We start from the raw sequence: 26,874 nt of genomic DNA, 5'->3' as shown, positions 1-26,874 counted from the left end.
TAACTACGACCAAGAGGAGAGCTTTTAGCTTTAAATTTAGCCTCTATGAGATGCATCTGTGATAATCATTATGAGTTCAAAAATCTCCTAGAGAGAAAAAATGAAAGGATCACTTTGGGCATTCATTTGTCAGAGAGGCTTCAGTTCACAGAAATCACCTGTTCTGTGCCAGAGGCAACCTAAATTATGCTAGGTCAGTGATATCATTCAAGATTGGAAGGTATTGCCTTTTGTGGGATAGTGATGGAAAATATGGAAGACCCCATTTCAGATAATTGAATGAATCCTGAAAAAAATCATTGAATAATTTGTGTTGGAAATGAGCTTTAAAGACCATCTAGTCCAACCCCCTGCAATGAACTGGGACGTCTTCACCTTGATCTGGTTGCTCAGAGTGCTGTCTTGGAAACCAGAGGAACTACTGCATTATTGTCAGGCGCATTAAAGAAGAAACAGGCCAAACCATTACACAAATATTTCAATTCTGGGATAGTAGTGTTGTATACACAGATGCCCCCCAGGACCTCCTGCTCTGCTGATCTTTGTTGTTCCTGTGCTGCTGCACAGTGCCCGAGTGATTTTCCTTACTCTCTTGGATCTTAATGAAAAATGAGATTTCTTCCCTGGAAGTTGTTGACCAGCTATCTTTTGTCAGTTTTTACCCTTCTCCAGTCTGTACAAAGTTGACCACAGGATGACATTCTGCTTCCCAGAAAAGCAAGGCAGGAAAGCAAGTTCTTACAATCTGATCAATATTTTTTTTCTCTGTGTATACAGTGCAGTTCAAAGGAATATTGCATAGCTTGCATGTGACTCTTCCATCTTTGAAGGTCTGTATCAAACCAGGAGGTCATGATGCAGTGATTTCAGTGGCTTTATTTTGTTGGAGGAAGAGCAACAAGGATGAGAAGCATCAAAGGGAGCAGCAGGGTGACAGGGACTGTGAGGAATGGTTGATAGGGCACATGTGTTGGTGTTTATCAGCCATGCAAATGCCATCTCCTGAAGGAAAAGCAACAGAAGAATAACCACACCGAGTGCATTTTGCTTCTCCCTCTGGAGAGAGTTTTCTGAAAATCTTTCATGGGAGAGAGGACCTGAAATCTCTATATTCTATCACATAAGATAGTTATCAACACTGGTAAAGGAAATGAAATGAGTATAACTATGTGGAATGAGTATTCTTTCCCTGGAAATAAGTATACCTGGCACAAAAGCCCTCAAACCACTGACACACAATATAAATTAAAGCTTGCAGCTCTAATTAAGAGAACTTCAAGAAGAGAAGACCAAGGTTATGAATTCAAGGATTTTGAGTTAAGAAATGTGAAAGTTTTGACACACATATAATATATACAGTTTTAACTTGGCCAGCACAGAGGATAAAATCTGGCAATAAATAAATTCTAGGAAAATTGCAGTGGAAAGGGTCAGAGTAAACAAACGGAAAATGAGTCATCTGTTGTTTAAATGCCTTTTGATATGATAAGAACTTTGGATTTTGATCAGTAAATACACTGAAGGAACTTTATATGAACCTGGGAGCATTAAAATGAATTTTCAAAATGACTCAAATAAAGGATAGGCCAATTTTAACAATAAGCTTCAGCTTCTTTTGGAAATAAGACTTTAATGCTGTGATATTAATCTTGCAAGCATATTTTTATTCCCCAAATAAAACTAGAAAGAAGGAAAAGAGACTATAATATGAAGAAATTTGAACTGAAGAATGAAATGACTTTGCCAAAAAATGCTGAGTATGAACATTCTGTGTGTATTTTCCATGTCGTCTGGAGGTAACAGACTGCCCAAGGGGCTTTTCTCAGTATGTGCCTTGGCCATCAACTAGAAATTATAAAACACAAAATTATTCCTATGGGTAAAAACTGACCTGTAGTAGCTCTTTGTAGTCTCACAGCAATGTTTTGGGAATGGAATATAAAATGGAGACACAATTCTGTGTTCTTAGACGTGTGAAACCTTAAAGGAGCCGTTTCTATCCAGTGTGCATATTCACTTCTATCCAGTGTTCAATATTGTATGTAGCACTTACCAGGAGCAGTGCTAAAAGGAGGTCATTTTACTACATTCTTTCTTTCTCAATACTTGGTATCAGCATCCTTAGTATAACTCTTTACCTTGCCTGTTCTACATAATTCTGGTTTGGTTGGATTGGGACATTAGCTGAAATAAGACTTCTCCACTCCAGCCACTCTTCTGTTGTCAGCTTCATGTTCTGATTTGCAGCATAAAACATTCATTTTTTTTTAAATTCAGAAGATTCATGGTGTTTAAAACATTGATAACTTAGGGCTTTCTTTTGATATCAAACAAATGGTTGTTTTCTTGTTCTTCCAATAGGACACTCTGTAGTTTTGAATGATAGTTGAACCCCGTGGTCTTTTAAAGACAGCAAGAGTGATTCATTATCTCTTTTTCAGATTAATTTTGCTGGTAAAGGCACAGATAGGATCTTGGTGGAGATGAATTATAAAATTAAGGGACTGCTGCAGCCATATATTTTTTTCTTTTTCCTCTTTCTTTTTCTTTCTTTCTTGCTTCTTTCTTCTTTCGTTCTTTCTTGTCTTCTTTCTTTCTTGTCTTTCTTTCTTTCGTTATGTTCTTTCTTTCTTTCTTCTTTCTTTCTTTCTTCTTTCTTTCTTTCTTTCTTCTTCTTTCTTCTTTCTTTCTTTCTTTCTTTCTTTCTTTCTTTCTTTCTTTCTTTCTTTCTTTCTTTCTTTCTTTCTCCATTTTCCTTTTCCAACAGCTGCCTTCAATATGAGCAGTGGTGTGTACTCTGACTTTATACTTATAAAGCTCTTTTTGTCCCAGAGCTGAATCACATACCTGAGTGATGAGCATAAAGAAACTTGAGAAGGCAGAAAACCAGGTATCTTATAAAAATAGGCTTTTCCTACCATATACTTTTTGTATGCATGTGATTAAATCTCATATCTTAGGTTAAATCAGACCTTTCTGAAGCCATCTTTGTGCTATTTTTTAAAATTGATTTGTGTTTCAAACCTGCACAGGAAAATTTTTGTTGAGAAAGATAAATGGCACTCTATTAAAAAACCAAACCAAAACATGACTGATTTGAACAGCAATTTTTCTCATGTTCAAATTTCATTAACCTATCATCTGGCAAAGTACTCTAACTTCCCTGCAGCTGACAAATAAATAGACATTTTACAAATATTATGTGGGATGTACAAGCTAATATCAATTAATAGGTTTCCAAGTTAGAATTTTTAATTGTTTTCAGAGTTGTTTAATTAACTTCATAAATTTCAAGTACAAAAGAACTGAAGCATACAATCCAAAACATGCTAATAAAAAAATCTCAATTAGCTGTCAGAGAGTTTGGTCAACACATGCAGTGCTGTGGTTGTCAACAAAACTGTAGTAAAAAAAAAACCCATTGTACTCCTGAGCAAAGGAAAACAGCTTTTTAAATCAATATTGGTCTATATGGTGAACATGACACCAAAGGTACTCTGGAAGAAGGGGCAGATGGCTGTCAGGAATCCTCTGTACAAGCCTTTTAATCTTTTTTTTCCATTGAAGGCTTAAGATCAGTACAATATTGTAATTTGCTGTCCAAGGGTATAGTAAAAAAGGTGATACAGATATTTTTGAGGTTCAGAAGTCAGTCACAGCTCTACTACCATAGACTTTCAAAGAGGACACCCCAGATGTTCCACCTTATATCTGAGGTAAAGCAAGGAGAGGGTCAAGGCTGAGGAAAGGACTTTCATTTTTGCTGTTAGAGATGCTGAGTCAGGAGCTGGAGATGTTTCATGTGGCCTCCAAACTGTGGTGACTTTGATGAGGCAAAAGAAGGGGGAAATCAAAGCTGTCTAGGGCCAACAATTTAAGGAATTTATAGCCCCTGTTAAAATCCCAGTGCTGTATGACTCTCAGGGACTGGAATTTATCACTCTGTTGTATTGGGCTGTTTGTGTGAGATAAGGTGAGGCCAAGAGGCCAATTTTTAATTGAACAATGATTTTCACAAATCATTTTAAGTGAGCATGGCTTTCAGCCTCAGCACACACAAAAAATACAATGAGCCATTGCAGTTCTGCTTACACTTTTTTCTTTGGAACCAAACTTCTCATCACTGCCATGAGTACTTGGAAAAAGGAAAACCACAAGATTCCAAGATCAAATAAATCCAGCTTTACATTGCCTCAAAGCTGATTTCAGGATTGATATATTTTCTCAAATGCATTTATATTATTTATATATATGCATATATATTTTCTTACTCACCTTAGTCAGAAAAGCAGAGCTCCCTAGGGCTCAAAAATGCAACTTCCAACTTGGCTTAGCATTCATTTGTAAGTAAATGAATACACTCTGGACAAACACTTTCCTTCCATTTTATCAAGACTGCCTTTGATTTGTGCCAAGCCAGTTGAAATATGGTCTTTCATCATATTTGTGAGCTACTCCTGTCCATCATTTCACTATGGATTGTATTTTCCAAGAGTGATCTTCTGTGTGAGCACAGATAATCACCTACTCCATGAGGACATTAATTTCCCTAATTTAAAGGGAACAGGAAAGAGAACATGGGCTAATTTGGGGGGAAAAAGGGGGTCATCCACTGGAACAGGTTGCCCAGAGGTCTTGGGGGTGTCCATCCTTGGGGATACACAAAACGTGGCTTGACACAGCCCTGAGCAACCTGCTCTGGCTGACCTTGACATGAGCAAGGGCTTGGACTAGATGGTCTCCCAAGATTCCTTCCCATCTCAACTATTCTGTGAGACTGTCCAGGCCAAACTCCAAAATGGAATTTAAATAATATTGTCTAATTGCTGGATGTAACCAGCCTGTAATTTAATTTCTGATCCACCTGTTTAAGGCATGGGCAAATTCATATTGCAATTGTAATTGAAAAAAGTTAGGTCTGTAACACAAATCACATTTTACAAACACTCTTATTTTGCAGAAACTCGATTAAATATATATACTTTAACAAAAATAAATGACTGTAAGAAGCTAGTAGCAGAAAAGAAAGTGCTATCAGGAGATTTTGATGCAATGCCATTCTTGATTATGTTTATTAAGATTTGTTTACTAAACTGATCTACCTATTTTCATCTCATCTAATTAAAATTAATTACAAGAGGAGTAATTACACTTGCAGTCAGATTGCTACACTGAGCAGATTATTTACTTGAGTTCTAATTTTACAGCTGTATCTGATTTTGCAGTATTGGATTTTAATATGTGGATGCTCATTTTCTTGCAGTTTCTAAAATGAAATTACTTATGTCATGTGTGATTACTGAGACTTTCAAGAGTCATTTTGGTTGAGAGTGGGATAATTTTCCACTTTACCAGGGAAAGATGGAATTTAAGCTGAGGAGATTGCTGTGTTGGAAATATATGCTTAGTTAAGTTACTATCCTTTCTCTGAATAGAATTAGAATAGTCATTTTATGAACATGTATGTGTGCCACTGGCTTATGCTGGGAAAATAGAGAAATAACTGTTCAGTTTAAAAAAAGGACATTTAGAAATTGCAAGAAGATTGAAATCAGAGGAGATGGCTTCATTCTGTTTCATGCAAGGAAGTGGTGTGCTCCTACTAACAAAACAGTTTGTTTATGTCTATTTATAAATGCATTCCATATATTTAATTAAAAGTCTTAATTAATTAAGACTTTAGTCTTAATTAATTAATTAAGACCTAATTAACCTTAATTAAGTCTTGAGGTTTAAAAATAAGATATAGTTTGCCTAAATGAAGCAGGTCCAGCACTTTATCTGGAAGACAAAAATTGATTTTGTCTCAATAAAATATCTCAGTATGTCAATATTGATCTATCTCAATAAAAATATAAATTTTCTTCCTACAATCAATGGTGATAAATAGAAATTAAAAGCTCTGAAAATTTATAAGAAAGTCTTCTAATTTACACATCAGCCTCACCTTGCAGAATGAGACTGACATCCCAGTGATGGAGATATGTTTTGATAAAATTGTGGTGGTGGAAAGGTATTGGTTTCTCAGGATTCAGGATTGAAGGCACTTGAGATGGTATTTCATGTTCAGATTCAGGTGTTGGTTATTTCTTATCAGTAAAACAGTCTCACAACATGAGTTCTGCAGCCTTTCATTAGAAGGCACAAAATGGCCAACAATCTCTTGTTACAAGGTGTTTTAAGACTAAACTATCCAATGAAGAACTGACACCTGGATTATTTTCCCTTTTAGCCCAATAACTGATCCCAAAGAGCTGCAATGCAGACTTTTCTGCCCAATTACAAAAACATCACACCATGAAGAAGAAGAAAGAAGTAGGTAAAGAAAAACAACCTGCCTCCACCCTAAAACTTCCATCTTGCTTCATATTTATTTCTATATTCTAAAACCCCAAACTCTAAGCTTTCCACCCTGTGATATTACACACTCTAACCAACTACACATCTGTAATCCCAGGGCTTTCAATCAATTTTGGAAGCTTTTTCCACAGCCTCAGGTCAATTGCAGTGCTCTCTTGTGAGTCTGTGCCTTTCAGCAGAGAAAGTTTAAAATTCTCAGCATCCAGGGTTCCAAGAGAAAGGAAAAGAATGAAGGAAGTGTTGGATGAGCTGCTCAAGTGCAGCCCAGCAAAGCTCAGGTGAAAGATGCAGTGGAGGCTCCATTCTCCCCCCATGCACGTTTCCCACTCATTCTGGTTGAGAGATAAAATGCAAAGATAAAGTATGATTACTTTATTAAGAAGTAATTCTCTAAGAAATTAGAGAATAAAGAATAAAGAATAAATTGGCCGGAGCCTACTGTGCACCAGTGATGAAATTAATGGAACACAGCCACTGAGAATAGAAACTGAGCTTACTATCCTGGGGGGTGTTTGCTCTATAAACCAATAACACCTGAACACAACAAACCTATTCAGAAACAGCAACTGGTCTGAGAATGAAAGCAATTAATCACTTTCAAAAGCAAGATCCACTGTCGTTTACTTATTTCAAATTGCTAAACAAGTTCTTTACAAACCTTCTGTAACTAAAATGCCCATTGTCTACAATTATTGATAAATTCTATTCCTGCTGAAAGGGAGTGTTTTGCTTATCTTCTTATGGCAGCTCCTTTTATCTAAGATAAAATGCACAGAAATTTGCTCATGCAAGCTGAAATACCTTGTTAAGAAATGAAACAATATAAGTGATGTACCACCTTGTTTATTTGTCATGTTGGGTTTTTTTGGTGTTTTTTTTATTTTTATGCCTAGGTAATGTTGCACTGAAATACACACACACATAAAAATCTAATGATACTATTCAAAAACTCAGACAATATTTTTCCTTGATTGAATTTTCTGATTATTTTATGTAACCTGAACACACTAGGTTCTTTAAAAGTGTGATGCACTTTAATAAATGGAGCACTGGAAATCCAGGAATATGATATCACACATGTACCATTCATTAAAAAGTACCAAATAAGAACCCAAAAGAAAAATGTATTTAAAAATGGATTATTTAATGGTGTTATTCCAGCATCATTTCCTTTTCTTCAATTAATGTCCTACTGCCTTAAAAATGTTCCAAGCATTTTTCAAGTATGTATGGATAAAAAGAAAACTAAGAGAGAGATGACATTGAATAAGCATTTTAATCTATAAAATTTTTATAATAAGTTAAAAAATCTTTAATATAGAGCTTTAGGTGTATACCTAGGAAATATTCCTTATTTAAGCAAAAGTCCTTCTCCCTGAATAAAAAAGAGAACATTTAAATTTAAGTCAGCATAATCCATCTGCAAATCATTTTTTCAGATCTTCAAATACACAAAGTCTGCATCTTTCTTCTCTTTAAACAGAAAAGGATAAAGAGAGGATGCCATCAGGGGAGCTTTCTGACATTCTGGAGTTATTTTGCCTCTTCACTATTGAATGGTGCTCTTCTAAAATGGAAATTCCTGCATCACTCTGTTTTTCATTAGTTTTTTCAAATCTGCTTAACCTTCTCTTAATAAATTTGAAAGCAGCAGGGTTTAGTAAGAGTTCCAGACCAAACTTTTCAAATAAAAAAGAAATTTCAGCTCAGTGGAGATAAATTCAGCAAAAGGTTCTGCTGAGATTTCACTGAGAGTTTAATGCCCAAATCTTTTAATTTCAAAAAATTTGATAACAGCTTTTTGTCTAAATGCCTTATTTTCTTGATTGCCTTCAAATTTTAACTAATTTATAAGTAAATTAAGCACAGCTTAGTTTCTGAGGGGATTTTTAATGTGCAAGTGAAAAGTTGTGGAGACTTCATATTCCACAGGAGGGAGCCTCTCTCCCACTGAGCTTGGAGCAAGACTTAGGCATAGGATGTTTTTCTCTTTTAAAACCTGTGTGAAAAGACAGTGGCCTGCACAAAAAAGTTTGAGCATGTTGGACTAACTTCTTAAAAGAAATAAAAAAGGAAACCCCATCTCTTTTTAATTATAAATGAAACTTTGGGATAAACAAAACTTATGCCGTTGAAATATTTGAATATAAAAAAACCTCTGAAGAAATTTGCAAAGATGGCATTGAAATGTGAATCTTCCTTTAAATTTTGCTCTGAAAATGGTTTGGGTTTTTTTTTTTTTTTTAAATAAATAAGTAGTTTTATAAGAAGTTGAAATAAGTTCCAAATATATCTTGAGATACAGACAAGACAAGAAGCTGTTTTGGGATACTTAAGAATGGAAGGGTCTACAAAATTCTTCAGGATTGGCTTTCATAGAATAATTTTCAAATTCAATACCCAGCCCTACTGAAAAGGGCAGATTCTTAATTATACACATTAAAGTAAAGCATGATAAAACCACACAGGTTTATTATCCTGGCAGAGCCTGTGGCAGCCCTGGACAGCTCATGTGCATTTGGAAGGATGAAGCTAAATGGACTTCTTGTCCTGCAGGCTGTTCAGGAAATTAAACTTACAAAGGATGGAGGTTAACTGGTTAGGCCACTCAGGAAGCAGGGGGAAGATTAAACCAAATCTTAATGAAGACAAGTGGCAGCAACCTCAACATCAAACTGCAGCTGTGGTCTGTTCTTCCTATGGGAAAGGACATCAGATTTTGGAAGGCTGGTTCTGGCAGCCCCAGCTCAGGATCTCCATTTTCCTTAATTCTTTGTATTTCCTTCACCAGCAAATTTCTGAGGAAGTTTTAATGCAGGAAACATATCTTGGATTGCACCTTGGGGATGCTTCAGGACTCTGGCAGTGGATTTTTAAGAACAGATTGCACTGCTGTTGTCTCCAGTCATTTCACACTCTATTTCTTTACTCACTGCAGCTCCTGGGCCCTGCTAACTGCTTGCAGGTGATCTCAAGAGAGCCACCCCTGCAGAGGGGTAAACAAGATTCATGTTCCCACCTGACACCTACCTGAGTATATGGCATGGGGAATCTTACAGAGGGGTGATGAAATCATAATGATTTTGCATCACCTGGCCATTCTTAGTGCTAAATGAATCTGTACAGCAGCAGATTGACCAAAATGCAAAGAGTTGCTTTTACAGCATTATGGGACAGCAAAATAAATTGGGAGAGTAAGTCCTTCTTACTACTGTTACTGCTACTGCTATCAATATGAATAATACTATCCTTTCAACAAGAATTATTATTGTAATAGCAAACAGAACAAAACAAATAGTAAAACTTTAGAAAAGCTTTTTCCATGTTTCCTTTAATGGATCTTACCCAGGAAAAACTGAATGAAATAGGAAATGTCTCTCAAAATCCATGAATAGGTTGAAAAAGGCTTCTTGTGATGTTAAGCCCAACTTTAACTCTTGCAGACTCAAAATACTATTTTATATTGTGGACAAAAATGCCAGGCATAGAAGTGTGATACTTTAGAAACTTTATACCCTTACAAATATGGACTTTTATGAATTCACAGTTCCTTTCTTGTTGAAATGAGAACTAACACAAAATAATCCCTATTAGGATTACTTAAAATGCCTCACTGGAGCAGGATGTCTTAAGTGAGAAATCTGTTATGTGAAAAATAATAAATAAAATGCCACATTATTCTGTGTTCTCTGCTGTACTCACAAATGCAATGTGATTGTTCCCAGAGCCAGGTTGGACATCCAGAACTTTGTGCATGAGTGGACCAGGAAGAGCACTGCTGAAAAGTTGCTGAAGAGCCAGTGAAGCTCACATCTGGTTCCCTCATTCCCTACAGAATAGAGAATGGCTTTTGACCCCAGAGAACTTAGATTTCCCCAAGAATGCAGCAGATCTCCACATTTACAAGGAGAAATCTGGTAAAAATTCTGCCAGAGAACCTTTCTGCTCTGGATTTTTAGCACATGTTCTTTCTGCATCAGAGAGAGGGAGTTCAAAGAGGCAAAGTGTCCTGGCAGAGGATTCAAGGCAGATCTGCTGGAATGGGAATAACCACACACATTCCTGTAAGATCTTCCAGACAAAGTCACCATCTCACAAATATTTTAAAGATTTAATAAGGTTTGTCAGAAGCCATATGAATACTGAAAGTGAAAGAGATGCTGCTGCATATTTTATGAGATATTTTTCAACTGCAGTGATAAAATTTTTAATGCTATTTCATCTTTTTTCTTTTCCCTAGAACCACTGACAAAATAATTGTTTTACAGCGTTCTTAGACTCAGGATCCATTTAATAATGTGGGGAAGTGAATACAAAATGCAAGACAGCAACTGAATTCTGTTTGTTCCTCATTGAAAATTTCCCAGGAGTGCCATGCACAGAAGATTGGCTTTAACCCTTTATATTTTTCATGTTAGCTCCAGTCAGAAATTAAAAATTATGTGTTTAAAACACATATAATAGAGAATATTATCTGAGCACACACTGAGAAATGTTATTTTTACCATGTCATTGTTTTGTTTTTATTCTTCAAAGATTGGGCAAATTGAAATATTTTTTCCAAGTGCTCCTACCTTCCTTGGTTGAAACTGATGGTGATGAATATATTAAAATAGCAGGTCTTCTTTTTTTTTTTTTTTCTTCAGGGAAAAAGCTAAAGGACAGAATTTTGCTAAATAAAATCACCTCTAATTAACTCATCTCGTTCTCTAACTCCATCAACAATTCCTGCTCAGGTCTTATCACCTCTTCTGCTTCATTCTGCAGAATGACCTTCCACACTTCCTTTTTTGATATCCTTCTATTCTTACCTAAGATCAAATTTAATATATTTATTGCAAACTAAGAATTTGGATGAGATGGTTTTATAGTGCTACATTTGCTATTAACAGGCCTGTGCCATGCATTGCCCCTTAATTTTTCTTCTCACATTTTCCATAACATTAAGAGAGGTCCTAAGATGAGTTCCTAAGTCAGGGGGCTGATCAGAAGGGCTCCTGGAAAGGACAGAGTTGCTGAGACTAGCAACAGGGTCTGCTTGAAATAGAAATTCTTAAGGGCCCAATTTCTATCTCAAAACCAATCAATCTTCATTGTATTTTAACAGATCAATAGGAAAACTGAGATGTTATGCTTTTAAAAATGGAAGACAATGACTTCTATTGAAACAAAAGTGATGATGTCCTGGTTTTGACAGAAATAAATTAAATTATTAACAGACCCATGGGCTGTCTGTGTTCAGCAGTCAGATGAATTGACAATGTGAGCAGCTGCTACAGTATTTAGGTGGTTTTCAAAATATGGATGGCCAGAGTGAGAAAAACCAAATTGTTATTTAGAGATCTGAAACAAATGCCAATGCTGTGAAGTCAGCTAATACAGGAAACTCTCTGTTTCCATGATGATTTCATTTTTGTAATGTAGAATATATTAATAGTTGTATAGGTCATCTAAATTAGTTTCATTGCAATAAAATTGATTCCAAAATGATAACAAAACAGAACAAAAATTTTGATAATAAAAAAATGGAATTATATTTTGCATGCTGATTAGCCTGTTAAAATGATAAGTCTTACTTTTGAACTAAATCTGCTTACTTTTTAGAGGTGTTTGTGAAACACAGGCTTAAACACAAATGGGTTCTGATTATAACAATTTAACAAAATATATCCCATTTTATAACAATAACAGTAACTGAAATTTCAGTTTTTCTGCATGCACTATATTGCTAACCATAAGTCAAATTCAGTCCCTTTATTGTTGCCAAATCTGTCTCTCAGAAGTTAAATACACATGGAATAATTAAAGTAAACCCCAAATCTATCACAGATATAAAATTATCAGACTTGCTGTGCTGAAGTACAAATCTATCCCTAACAAACAATGTTTTAGCTAATGCTGACCTTGACCAAAGCAGTGCTTGCACAGTCTCAGGGACTTTTCTGCTCCTCCCAGTGCCCTAAAGTGAGCAGGGACAACACCTGAGCAGTGCTTGTCTGCCTGCTAGGGCTAAAGCATGACAGTGAGCCCTGATTCAACTCCCCTGAAATACAGGGGATGTTCTAGAAGGTTTGATGTTGATGTCAAAATATAAGAGCATTAAAGGGATAAGTGGCTCATTATAGTCAATTTGATATAGTGTCAGTTAAAATAATGGAATGGTTTCATAACAAATTTAAGTAAAAATAGTATAATTGATGTCGATCGATATGAACTAATGAACAACTGATCTCGTGTGACTCAATTAACTTGGCATCTTTTATTATGACTTATGTCATAGAAATAATTATGTCTGTGCCCTGTACCAGGGCTTCTGCAGGGATGTTTTACCTGGTTATCAAGGAGCATGAATAATACAAAATCAGTGGAACACAGATCAAATGATTGCCCAAGTCAGATACACCAAACTTTAATTGTTTATGGAGAACTTCTCTCCTAGGTAGCTCCAGTGAGTCTTGGAATGATAAGTTTTTCAAAAAATCTTTAAAAACTGTAGCTTTAAACCTTGGCAACTGAAAATTCCAGGTATTCTTAAAAAAATAGAACAGCTAAGTCTGCAAGCAATCTCGGCCACTTCATAATCTGAATCCATTAAAAAGATAGTTATCCATAAATCCACTTGTGTTGATACTGAGAAAACAGGCTGCATCTACAGAAGAAGCATTAAAGGCCAAAATGCTGTTTAGATGCCAAGCTCCCTTGGGTAGCAGGTCTTTAAAGGAGGAAAATGGATTATCTACTCAATGCAAAACATTTTGGTTTCCTTCCCAGGCTGGCTATGATGAGAACTGACAGTGGTGAGACACTTTGTGGTGCTACCTGTGGACCTGGACCTTTCTGGTGTGGTAGTACAAGTGCTATGCACAATGGAGATTTGTGCTCTAATAACAATTTCTGAAAACAGACTTCTTGGCTTTGTCCTATTATTTATCTGGCAGTAGGAGAAAGTGTTTTGGCATCTCAGGTTCTTATTTCAGCTTCAATAGAAATAAAATGCACATGAGTGGGTTTGAAGAACCCAAGCTGCTTACTAGGAATACACTGATTTATGAGGAAGAAAATACTTTAGCAGCTGTGATTTATTTCCCATTTTAGACATTTGTATGTCTGGTGTAGAAATTAACTAGAGGTACTCATGAAACATTTTTATTTCATGGGAGCAGCAGTCTAGAGCTGTGTGCCTCTGTTCATGGATCCAGTGGCTGCTTGGATATCTTTGTTTCTCTCTGCTGACTGTAAGGGACCTCAGTAAAAAAGGAGACATAAGGCTTGTAGATTGCTGAGTTGGACAAGATGAAGCCTACACTGGCTGGTGATCTCCTAGCCAGGCACAGGCAGCATCCAGACACCCTGAAGAGCCAAACTTGAAATCACAGAAGCTCCAGGCTGCCTGGTGTGTCAAATTATTCAGCTTCCTAAAGAGTAGGGTTGTAGCTGCTTAGAAAACAGTAACAGAAAGAATAACTGAGGCATCTCTGGCAGGTGCGGACCTGCTACACCACAAGAGCTCCTGGTGCGCTTAATTCTGAAGAGATGAGTAATTACTTTCCTCTTCAGCAAGGTACTGAAGCACGCATTTAGAGGCAACATCAGCACTGGCCAATGCACTTTCAAAAAAATTTGCATGATCTTGGGTAAGTGGCTTAAGTACTTCACTAAAACATGGCCATAGGGCAAGAGACAATTTCCACTTTACATACTGTGCTGCTAATAGTTTTTCTGATCTCTGTAATGGAGTTCTGAGGGCACAAAACACAATTAAATTAGAAAAAAATAATAACAAAGCACTTAGTGCTGCAGTATCATATCTTTGCATGATGAAATTCCTGTAAAAGGGCAGCTACTCAGTTTATCTACTTCCAGGAAAAAAGCTTTTTTCCTGGCAAAAGCAAAGCCCAGCCCCACGAAACAGTCAGGTACAATTTTATCTGGTCACTGTGTAGGAGTACACAAAGAGCTGACAGCTGGATCAAATAAGGCACTGCCACAACCACTTTGTAAATGATACTGTGGTTAGAGAAGAGATGTTATTAAAAGGCAAGAAAAGCATGAGGAGCTAGTTAAATAGATGAGACTTTTCCCCTTGTCCCTTTACCCCAGGTTAACCATTCATCACAAGGTCAAGAAGACACATTGACCTTGCTGGAGCCCATGAGCAGATTGCCATTGATTGCATCAATACCATGGCCTAAAGTTGTACCTCAGAAATATTTCTGAGCAAAAAATGACACAAGGATTATTGACAGACTGTCAGAGGCTAAGCAGAACTCCATCTTACCCCACTCAAATTCTAGCCTCTGTAATGTAGTGTGGGAACTCAGCGCATCACCTCGGATGCTCTGAGTCCCAGGGAGACCCCTTGGGGGGCTCAGAAGTCCTGGAATGTAGCCAAAGGCACCTGGTGGCTTGATTTTGACCCTTCAAGGGTCGTGCTATCAAAGCATGAGGATATGGAAGTTTCAGAGGTTTGAATGGTGTAGGGCAGGTGTTTTTATAGAATAGAATATAGGTTTTAAGATTTTGGTACAGGGGGGTCTAATGGAGGCAAGATGGAGGATTCAGGCCCGACCTCGTGGCTTTTCTCCTTCTTCTTGTCATCCATCTTCTCTGTGATGTGTGCATTTTAGATTGGTTCATACTAAAGGTGCACTGTTTAATAAAGGTGATGGGTATTGGAAAAAAATTGTAAATATCACATACGCAATTATCAGTATAAGAATGTACGACCGCCCTAAAGGGGCAGAGAGTGCTTGTGGCTGCCTTGCTGGTCAGATCTCGGCTGGGCAGAACAAAAACCTTAGAGATAAGTTTTAATAAACAACCTGAAGACTGAACTATAGAGGAGTCCAGACTCGTCTGTTCATCGCGGGCTGCCTGCGAACCGTCCCACGCGAACCACCCCACGCATGTCCGACAGAGACACACAGCCGATCGAACAATGTAGATGTTAGGAAAGAAGGAGACTATAGTTTAACCAACTGAAAGGGTACATTACTATGTAAATTCTGCAAAATTTTAGCTAGCTACAAATGTATATTACTATGTTGATTTTGTTATGAAATTGTTAAGGTTGTTGTTTTGGCCCTCAATATTGCCATTGGTATTAACGCTGAAAATATAAACAGAAGTTTGTAAGTAAGGTCATAAAAGGTGTGCCTGAGCTAAACTAAGTGTCCTCTCAGTGAGAAAAGACAGTGAACATCATTAAAAGGTGAAGACAATGCAAATCAAGCAAAGCCCCTGCTCCGTTCAGGATGCACCCCAACAAGGTTGTGTAAAATTATTCAAAACATGTCACTGTCATATATTCTGAAAAATCCCTTCACCAGGATTTCTTCACCTGGGAAGATGAGAAGCCTCAGAGAAAAATGAAGCAGTAATTATCTGATTGCTTCTCCTGTGTTTTGCTGCTTTGGAATGTGGTTGGAGATTGTTTATCCAACAAGTGAATTGGTTTTACTTGATGACCAATCACTGTCGGACTCTGAGGAGTCAGTCATGAGTTTTTAGTTAGTATCTCATTAGCCTTCTGTAAGTATCCTTTCTATTCTTTAGTATAGTTTTAGTATAGTATCATATCATATCATAAAATAATAAATTAGCCTTCTAAGAATGTGGAGTCATAATTTCCTTCCTGCCATGGAGGACCCCTGAAAATACCACAAAAACAAGCCTGATGAAGTCTACTGAAATATAAAGCTGTGTGTGTTCTTCCTGATTCTTGCCTTAAATGCCCAGTTTTAAATTATTTCCAGTAGTGGATCAGTTTTTTCCTGTAAGCTGGGCAGCAGCCTCAGTACCTCCAGCAGCTCATCCTCCCAGGCACTTGGGTCAGCTGCTGGTCAGTGGAGCTTTTCTTATCTTCCCCTTCCCTGAAGTCCCCTGTGCTGGGCCTGTTGCAGCTACAGAGCAAAACATTGGCATGATGCCACTGCTGGGGAAAGGCAAACACACTTGGTAAACTGCTGGCAGCTTAAATCATTGCCAAAGCAAAATCCAGATTCAAGCATTTATTTTTCAAGGCTTTTCATTTGGGCTGATTTTTGTGTTAACCACGAAGAAAATAAATCTGTGGAATAACCAATCAATCATTTCCCTGCTGTATGTAACCCAGATGGGAGAGGACATATGTTTGTTCTTAATTTCTCTTTCCAACTTGCTCTTTCCCTTAAAAGCCCACCTTAAAAAGTCAAGTAATAATGAGTGGTTGGACCTTTTATGACTGAGTTTCACATCTGTCACTCCTGCTAATTTTGTGTGACAGTCTTGTTAAAGTTTGACCAGCCTCTGGATGGATAGTTTTGTCATCAGTGAGGAACTTTAAATCAAGGGTTCTCAGAGGGTGGTAGAGTTATTGCATCATGTGTTTATTGCCTAACAGGTTTTCAGGTATTTTTTTGACAGTACTGCCTACAATTTTCATGGTAAAGATATCTTGGTTGTTGATCTCCCCAACAGTGCTGCAGAGTCACCACTGAAATAGGCTTTTGAGGGGTTTGGGAACTCCCCAGGGGAGCTGTTCTTTCTGTAATCACTTAATGTCACATCTGAAAATGTTCAAACTAAAACCTCTGGTGCTCTGTGTCTCAATGTCAATCTGGCTCACCCCATTCTACAGCAGCTTAAAGACTTTTTCAGCCTTAAAGAATCTTGTTTGGGTACAGAAGACTTACATGATGCTCAGTCCCATGCCTCTAATCAATATTTGTTTTGGAAAGTTTAGCTGGAAGTTAAATGTTGTTTTGAAGTAGTGTTTAAGAGCTGGCCAGGGCCTGCAGTGCTTGGAATAATCTGGATGGGATTAATGGGTTGAGCACAGGAGAGACATTCAGTCCCAAAGTACCAAAAATCATCATCTGAGCATAGAGTAATATGTCTTCACAGGTGATCTGGCTTTCAAGCCTTGTAGATTTAATCTTCAATTCTAGTTTTTATTTAAAATGTCAGCTGAATTTTATTGGTATGCAGGAAACATTTAATCTTACTCCTTTATCACTGAGAACACATTTCTGGTGATTTAGGGCTTAGTTAGCTTGTAAGAATTGCTTTATGTTGCTGAAGATTATTGGCCATATTCAGTCAGCCTAAATTCTGCCTTGCCCTCTAAATCTAGTGTTTCTGACAGGTTTGATCTTGAAAGCTCCTAATTCAATCCCTCTCACCCTGTGAATTACTTTGTTCATAGAAGTAGGTGAAATTTTGGCTTTCAAATATTCTCATTTCTTCTTTAAAACTAGAAGGAGAGAGAAAGAGAGACAAGTGTGGTATTTTCAGGGTCCCTCGTGGCAGGAAGGAAATGATGAATCTGAATCCATGTTCTTAGAAGGCTAATTTATTATTTTATGATATTATTTTATATTAAAGAATACTGTCCTAAACTATACTAAAGAATAGAGAAACGATACTTGCAGAAGGCTTAACAAGATGCTAATGAAAAACTCGTGACTCTCTCCAGAGTCCTGACACAGCTGGACTGAGATTGGTCATTAAGTAAAAACAATTCACATGTTGGATAAAAAATCTCCAACCACATTCCAAAGCAGCAAAACACAGAAGAAGCAATCGGATAATTATTGTTTTATTTTTCTCTGAGGCTTCTCATCTACCCAGGAGAAGAAGTCCTGGAGAAGGGATTTTTCAGAAAATATTATGATGACAGAGAAGTATAAATATGTTTCTTGTAATCTGTGCATCCACCATGAATAATTGTGTCCATGTAGTAGTACAAAGAAATCACTTGTGGATCTTCAAAAGGAGCTTTTCTAAGAGGAGTGAGAGGGCTATGACAGATGAAAGCAAAAGAAAAAAAGTAAAGGCTTTCTATTCCAAACCTCTAGAGATTACCAAGAAAATATGATAACAGTTTGTATCTTGGAGTATAGGGCAAAATGAGTTTCAGCTAATTCAGCTCTTCTAAAGAAAGGTTTCTGGGAAATTGTGGACCATCAGAGCTGATTGGTCATGCAGGGTTGGTTTGAAAGTCACTGCTCAGGGGAGTTTGTATGCATAAAGGAGACACAGGCATCATCAGCTACACTGAGTAGCTTTTACTGTGATGTGGCTCTCAGAGATGTTGTCCATTCCTGGAAACAGAAGCAGAATTTTACAGTGGTACCAAGATGCCTGAAAATGAAAAGACTTTGTTGATGTTAGAAATCATAGTATAGGCAGGATTTAAATTTCCTAGATCACTTGCATATCCCTATATAAATTCAGTTGCAACTAAATTTCCTTGCAGTACTGAAAAATCACACAAAACCCCTTACTCCTAATGTCCTAAAATGTTTCAGATGAGCTTGTTTTAGTAACGGAGACTCCTTGTTTGCTGGAAGTTGTTAAAGAAAATTTTGTATTGCATAGATAAGTCTGGGAAAAAACACAAGAAAGGCTGCTAGAAGTCAGATGAGGAGAAGCAGTAGGTGTCTGAGTCATCTCCCAGTTTGTCCTTATGTAACCTCAAAAATGCTTCTGGTTTTCTAAGAAAAGGGCTGTGAAGATGTCATTGCTCAGTTTGAGGAAGATATTTTAAATCCCAAACAAAATACTTTGTTACTTCCATGATAAGGTCTTAAAAGCACAAAATGAATATTTTCATTAGAAATGGCATATGATCCAGTTATAAAATTAGAGATACACTGGAAAAACTTCACTGAAGGGAAAAACATCACAAGATTGATTACAGGGACATAGTGGGACATAAACCTGGACCTTCTCTGAGTGCTTGGCCAACCTTCCTCCTCTCTCCCATGGCTTGGTTTAATTGCCAAGCAAAACCAGGTGGAATTGGAGCTACGTAACTTCTTTAAGCTTCCTTCTTTCCCAAACCTGTGGGCTAGGCTGTAGGAAGAATGGCAGCAAATGGTTTTCTTCTTCATGGCAAACAGTGCAGGGGAGCTTGTGCTAGAAGGGTCACTTCTGGCTAATCTCTTGGTGGACCTTGCAGGTTGATAGAAAAGACAGGATTTTGCCTCAAGAACATACCAGACCACAGAGAAAACACAATTCAGCAGGTACTTGAACAGAAATAAGGATTTTTCTGGTGAATGTTTCTTGCTTCTGCTTCTTTTTAGTGGCCAGATTACAAAACTTCACCTTCTGTTACCTAGAATCACTCTAAGTGCCTAATTGAAAACCTGGCACCGAAGCAAACCTGAGGAATTGAGAAGACTGCACATTTCTTCCTTTTGCATCTGGTGATGGAAGGAACAAAAAGGCAAGGTCAAAAATGTAAGAAAAGCAGGGGAGCATGGAGAAGTTTTAAATAAAAGTAGATTCTTATTCACAAATCTGTGGAAGGGAAGCAATTTGATTCAACAAATTGGTGTGCAGCATGGTTTAAAACAAAATTATTTGGTCCAGAACTGAAAGCTTCCATAGTTAAATACCACTTTGGTAGAGATTAAAACCTGTCCACTTAGGAGAAATAATGATGGGTTTAGAGCCTGAGAACTATGTCCTTTGCCAAAGAACTGCAAATAAGACTTGTGACGTAAAAAATATTTTTCCCAGTCACTCTTTCCACTGCCAGTGAACTCCTTCCTCTTTGAATTTCTGTTTGACATTGGTCAGACAAATAATTCAGAACTTAATATGTACAGTACAAAAAGATTTAATGAGGAGATAGCAAAAAGAACTACCACAACTGTATCAGCTTAAATAGGTAAATTTAATGTACACTTAATGCTGAGATGTGTACCAAATGATTTTTAATACCTCCTTCTCCTCAGGTATGAGTAATTTCAACCACAGTTTATCAGGAGCCCACTCTCTTTGCTGTGAATTGCACAGTGCAAAAGATAACATGTTATTCCCTCCTGCTGCCTGCTTTCAATTACCTTTACTTATTTGGGATCACTGAAATAATACATTTCATGTGAATCACAGTTGTTTAATTGCTACACTGCAGTGGGATAAAGCAGCCTTTATGGAGACTTTTTCTTCTTTTTTATTTTTCTGGACAGGCAAAGAAAGCAAAGACTTAAAATCCACTGAGGTTGGAGGGATGCTGTCCATTGATTCCAGTGCCTGTTGAAGCAAAAAAAAAAAACCCAAAAAACTGTGGAAGTTATACACCCAATATGGGGGCTTTTTCAAAACTCACTAGGCACCTGTCTGCATCTTTAAATGTTAGATACTGTTTTAAATGTGGTTGTCAATGAACTGCCCAAGATAGCATGGGAAAAACACAGGGTAACAAATTTCAGTTTCCTTGTATTTCAAGCCAGTGCTTTAAAAGCATCTCCTTTAATACCTGTAGATTTCAATTAATGTGTATGGATACAGCCAGGCATTTAAGATATTAAAAAAAATAAATAGTAATTTAAGCAGTAGTTGGACATGAGGTACAATAAAGTTTTTGGTGGTTGAATAATTACAATATCATGCAATTTTTCAGACACAGAAGCTTTGCATTGCCTTGGTAACAGGTTGCTCTCAATTGCTTTCAGCCAATTAAATGACTTCTTAATTTTCAGTTGGTTTTCATTGCTGGGTTGAGAGTATGATTTGAAATCAGCTTTGTGACTACACAGCTGAATGTGAAGGCAATTGATGTCACTTGAAAGAAGTCTGCAAAAAACCACTCTATGGATGTGTCTGGTTAAAGAACTTGAGATGATTTCTCCTTTGGTTGCAATCAGAACAATATGAAGTCTGTTGTGAGTAGTGAGAAGGAAGGAGATGCTGCTGACTGTCCTGTAGAAATTTTTGATGTGCTATGCCTGGATGCAAGTTAGTTTGGGAGCATATTAGGAAGGAGCCTGCTCAGGTTTTCTTTCTGAATTAGAACAGTTTACCAAAATGCTTTGCCTTCTAGATGTGCATAACTGTGAGAAGGAAGAAACAGCCAAAACAAGCTGTGTGCTCAGCTCTGGAGGTTAATGAACAGATACATATCACATGTTCGCTTCATGGTGCAGGGCTGGGGAACCTGAGGTTAGAAAGTAGCTGCTGTAAATTGATCTTGGACTGATCAATTTATTCAATCCTTTCCCTACTGCCATGCTCTTGCCAGCAGAGGGCTGTGACTCAGTTCCAGCCTGCCCTTTTCCACCCAGACCCATCCACTGTGAGGAAATGTGTGCAGCCCTCCATGGGAGGCTGTGGTGGGAACCAGGCAAGGGCAGGGAAGCAGCAGCTGTGCAAACCATGCCTGGCAATGCAGGACTCCTGCAGGACACTGCTTGCTCTGGGTCTGAGGCACTTAGAAACTGCATTCTGGGGAAAACATCATTAGCACTATTCAGTTAAAAAAATTCCACAAAAGTCAAGGAAAAAGATAAGGATGAAACTATGGTGTTCTGTATAGCAGAGATGGAAAAGCACAGACTTAATTCATATTTACAGCAAAAAAATGTCCAATATGTTACAGTTCTGTCTTAAATTTGGAACACAGATCCATCTTCCTTGCCAACAAAAATACCTGATTAATGATTAATTAATGATAAAAGGTAAAACAGAAGTCCTAGCTCTAAATGAGTAATTTGTTTGACAAAGGCTATAAATTTCACACTATAGCTGTTGTGGTTTGCACAGCTTAAAAATACATATATTCAAAATATTTTCTGGAATTCAAAGACCTTTTTTCATATTTGTTTTAAAACTAATTCTGGTTCTTCTCTGATAAAGTAATTAGGAAAAAAATTTTTATTAGCTCTATCTCAGATTAAATTATTACAGCTCCTTGCCAAACTAATTACTTAGGTACTATATATTGTAAATTGATTAAATTAGCAGCATATGAAAGAATTTATGTTTCTTTTTCCTGAAGTGTGGGTTTGGATGTATTGTAACTATTTGGATGCATTGTAACTATTTCACTGAGTTAAGAACAATAAAATATGCATTGTTTGGGTTTTTATAAATGTTTTATGAGCTCAATTATTTGAAAGAAATACAAAGGATTTATTGTAGTTAAGCCTCTGCTTCTATTCACATGAGATCAGCTTTCCAAGCACAGAGACTTACCTTGAATTACCAATATTCCTTCAATATTGGCCTTAGAGAGCTCTGCTGCTCTTTATAATATAAATTAATTGCCTAATATCCAGGGTTGACTTTGAGAGATATTTAGGTATTAGTTTGCATTCACATCTCAGATTTACTTTCCTGACTTTTCTGTGTATTGGTTAAAAATATTGATGGATCCTTCATTGTGCCCTCAAAGATATAGATATTAAAAAGTATATTAGAAGGTTTAAATACATTTTCTACTGTGTATATTCACAGTTTCACTTTAGCTTTTTAATTTGGTATACTATAGACTTTTAAAAAACTATACATAAAAGAAGAAATATTTTGGATATCAAGTGTCCTAAAATAAGAAGGTATAATTTATCAGTTAAATAAGTTTAAAATAGATAAATACATAAAAGGACAGTCATATTTTTGGGGTTTAAATTTCTACACTTTTGCTCCCACAAAAGTGGGAAATATGCACAAGCTGCTCAGAAATCGCAGCTTGTACATACTTCAGAAATATCAGAAATATTTCTGAAATATGTCAGAAATATGTACAAGCTGCTCTCCCAATTTGGCAAAGCCTTAAGCACATGTTTAAACTTCAGGGCGAGATCCCCTCATCTAAGTGTGAGTATTAATAATTGACTGCACCCTCGATAAGAGGCTAAACCACTTACAACCACCCTGCAATTCATTTCATCTAATTTGTCCATGTGTGTTTATGGTAACAAGTCTGCAAAGTCTGACTGAATGAACAAGACCTGCTGGAAAGGATTAAATCTCCAAGATGTGCCTTGCCAGGACTGATACCCTGTCATCAGCAAGACATGAGTGCAGCAGCTCAGAAGTAGTCCTTTGCTTTTCACAGATGAATTGGGAAAAATTCCAGGCTCTCAGTCCTTACACACCGATCTGTTTAACATTAATTTACACTGGTATTGTAGAACCTTTTGCTAGTCAGAACTTGGTGTCTAGAGGGATTAATTTTGTACAGAAAACAAACATTTGGTGGAGTCACATATTATGTGCAGCTTACACTTTTACAAAGAGCAGACCTGGAATATTTCTCCCTGTTCTGTTCAGAAAAACCAAGACTGTTTACATGCTTACACTTTCAAGGCCTTGACAAAAGCTTGGTTCAAAAGCTTTTTCTCTTTTCTTGCTGTGAGTGCAGCTCATTCTTTCTTGTTGACCCTCTGCTTTCTCTGTCTGTTCTCACTCTGACTGATGCATACAGGAAAATCTTTCTACTCAGACAAACCCTTTATGGATCTCTATTTTGAGATAATTAGAGTAGGTTCAGCCTTGTGTGAAAATTTTTATAATAGAAACAAAATGGATTTAAAGTGAGGAAAGTGGGGAGGAGGGTTAGGGGAAGGCAGGGTCTGGTCTGACACCTACAGACATCCTACACTGATGCTTATTTGTCCTGCTTTAAACTGCCTCTGAAGCTACTTGGTTCTAGAGGAGAAATTTATTTTTCTCTTTCTTTTTTAATCATCAAAACTAAGACTGCCTGTTACTCTTACTATTTTAAGTGCTGCTTATCTCAAGCTGTTAAGCTACCTCATATTCTATAAACACATTTCTTCATCATTGTTTTTTCTTTTGCACTCATCTCTGTTAATCAACTGCTCCTTATGTAACATAGACTGTAATGAAAAAACATGACACAAACTGCTCCAAGCCACAGATCATGAACCTCTTGTCTTGCACTTTCCAGTCAAGAAGCATTTTGTTTAAATTATGTGCATTGTGTTCGTTCTCCCTTCAATTAGAGTAACCAGGTAAGGTAATTGGGCACCTAGCAAATGTGGCAGCTGCAGGCAAATAATCATAGCTCCAGCACCTGCTCCCATGGCAACTGATGTGTTTACACTCACAAAAGTACACATTTTCTTCCTTCTGCACAGTAGAGAGAAAAAAGGATTTAGAGCTACAAGGAAAGAGCTTACAGGGATAAATGTTTAAGCAAGCAGTTGGAAGGAACATTTCTTGTTGTTTGGAGTGAAAATGTAGGGAGTGAAAATAACAAAAGGGAGCTGCTATCAGGCAGCAATTAAACATCATCTTCACCTCCTGAACTTAGCGTGAAGAGGCAACTCTCAGAAGCAAATCACACTCCCTTTAAAACAAATTCCTCAAGAGAAGGGGACACAGGAGGGATTCCAGAAGTTAGTGCTTCAGCACTGCTTCTGCAGATGTGACTCCAGCGCTGCTGCAGAAACACTTTTTTAGAAGTTAAAAACTATTCCTTTAAAGATACCATCTAAAATCATATCATTGCTACCAGCTTTGGCTGTGAGTTTGTACATCTGCTGCATCTATTTGTGTGTTGCCAAGTGGCAGAGAGAGATGTGGGTGCAAGTTTAGGGCCTGAGCTATGTGCAGACAGGGAAATGAAAACCTTTTAACCTTTCCTTGCCTTCCCAACAACACAGCATCCTCGCCTTCTCCTGCTGTAAATCTAAGGCAGCCAATACATAAACACTATTTTCACTTTCTTGCCCACACATACTCTAAATTTAAATAGAAGGGAGACCCAACCATGCTGGGAATTCATAGCAAAGGTGTGTCTGATCTTGTGGGTGGTTTAGGAAAAACAGCTATAAAACAAACACAGATGAAATTGTAGGAAAACTTGCTGAAATTCTCACGTGGAAAATGTGGGCATAAGAGAGCCTTAAGCTCTAGAAATATATCTGTCATATTCTTGCAATAGATGGTGCGCTGAATATCTCATAAATAAACATTAAGAAATGGCAGTCCTGTAAATCTTAGACTTCTCTCTTCTTTATGTGAGCTGCTCATCCTAATGAGCACTTATTCCTCTGCATTGTGGCTCTTGGTTGACTCAGAACAGATTCCAGTCACTAAAGTAAAATACCTGGAAAAAGCAATTTATAAGCACTACCTCAAGCATGGAAGTCTGGGCTGATGAAATGAGCAGTTAAGAGACTTCTGACATTCTGTAATGAGCTGTGAATCTTAAAAAGAAAAATTGTAACAGTGCAGCTGAAGTTGAATATGTCTGCTCCTCATTACCACCAACTGGTCAATGTACATGAGGGCTGGACTAAATTTTGTCTGTTTATGGCTGCAGCTTATCCCAAAGTTATAAAAGAGCCACACCTGATAGGATTACACAGCTCTGCATCCTTACCTGATAGAGAAGGAAGAAATGATATGTCCTTTCCATTTAGCAGGATTATGAGGGAAGATGTTAAAATGTCTCAGTTTAAGACTGTGATTTACGATTTAAGCAATGAGAGCTGGTATTGCAATGAGACCCCCTTTACTTGTATGAAAATTGACTCATGCCAATGGATCTCTGTTGGGACATTGGTCTCTCTCTGCAGAGATTTCATTGCCAGATTGTGTTTTAAATGTTCTGATTTGTTTCTTCAAATAAAAAGTCCTTTTATGGCCAAAGAGAGGGAGTACTTCAATAGGATTAAGCACATCAGGATTTAGCTCTACAGAAATTACCCCTGGCTCTGCCATGGGTGGTCTAGGTGATGTGGTGCATGTTCTTTATTTCCTCTGCCTCTTTATCAAATTTTCTATGCATGAAATGTTACACGTCTACTTAATATTGCTTAGGAATACTACATGCACTTCAAAAGGTTTTTGGTTTTTGTGGTCCAGATTGTATGTAATTTTGAGGTTATAATGATATTACACAAACTGACTTTTAGATTTAATTTCTGCTATCAAAATTGCTTGGCTACAACCCTTTAGAAGAGCTGTGACAGACTTGCCTTAGTGACTGCTCATAAAATGTCAGTTACATAGAGGTGGCATCAAATGATAATGTTAGATGTGGCACCCCATATAAAGGAAATAGAAGATATTAATATATATCTACCAAAAGACTTTATTGATGTTTTAATCACTTTCTAAAAAGATTCTTCTGGAACTTTTTAAAAAAAAAATGACTTTGAGCATATTCAGTCATTTGTGCACACTTCAAATACATTATTTCAGTGCAGTCTCAGTGGGAATAGTGTCACTGCACAAAGATGTACAAAAGAATTTTATGATATTTAAGAGGACTAAATCTATTACCTTATTTAGGGAAAAACATATGATGGGCTATTAAAAATCTCTTATTATTCCCTAATACAGGAAGGACATCACAGTAATATGAAAAAAGGTCCTAGAAACTATAGACTAATTAGCTCCATCAAGGTGTAAATATTTTGCAAATGGTATGACTTTGTCAGTTTCATTTTGGAACAGAGAAATTGTAGCAAATTTAAAAAGTCTTCCTCCAATGTTTTCTAGATAAAATTTGTATGTAATTTTTATGTAAGTTTTATTTCAAAGAAAAGTATCCTAAAGCAAAGTCAACAATTAAAAATGTTGCTTGGTAATGTGTTTTCTTGTTTAAATTTCATGTTTCAAATTTCATGTTTAAATCATTAGTATGTCACTTTTTGAATAGTTTTATCTCTGCCTAAATGACTTTTGGCTTATTCTTTAATTTGTTAGCCACTTAAGGGAGTGTAAAACAGGCTAGAGAAATAAAGGCTAGAGGAGTCATTTGATTTT

The sequence above is a fragment of the Serinus canaria genome, chromosome 1A, assembly GCF_022539315.1.
Source record: "Serinus canaria isolate serCan28SL12 chromosome 1A, serCan2020, whole genome shotgun sequence".
NCBI classification, from domain to species: domain Eukaryota; kingdom Metazoa; phylum Chordata; class Aves; order Passeriformes; family Fringillidae; genus Serinus; species Serinus canaria.
This window is presented reverse-complemented; position numbering follows the sequence as displayed.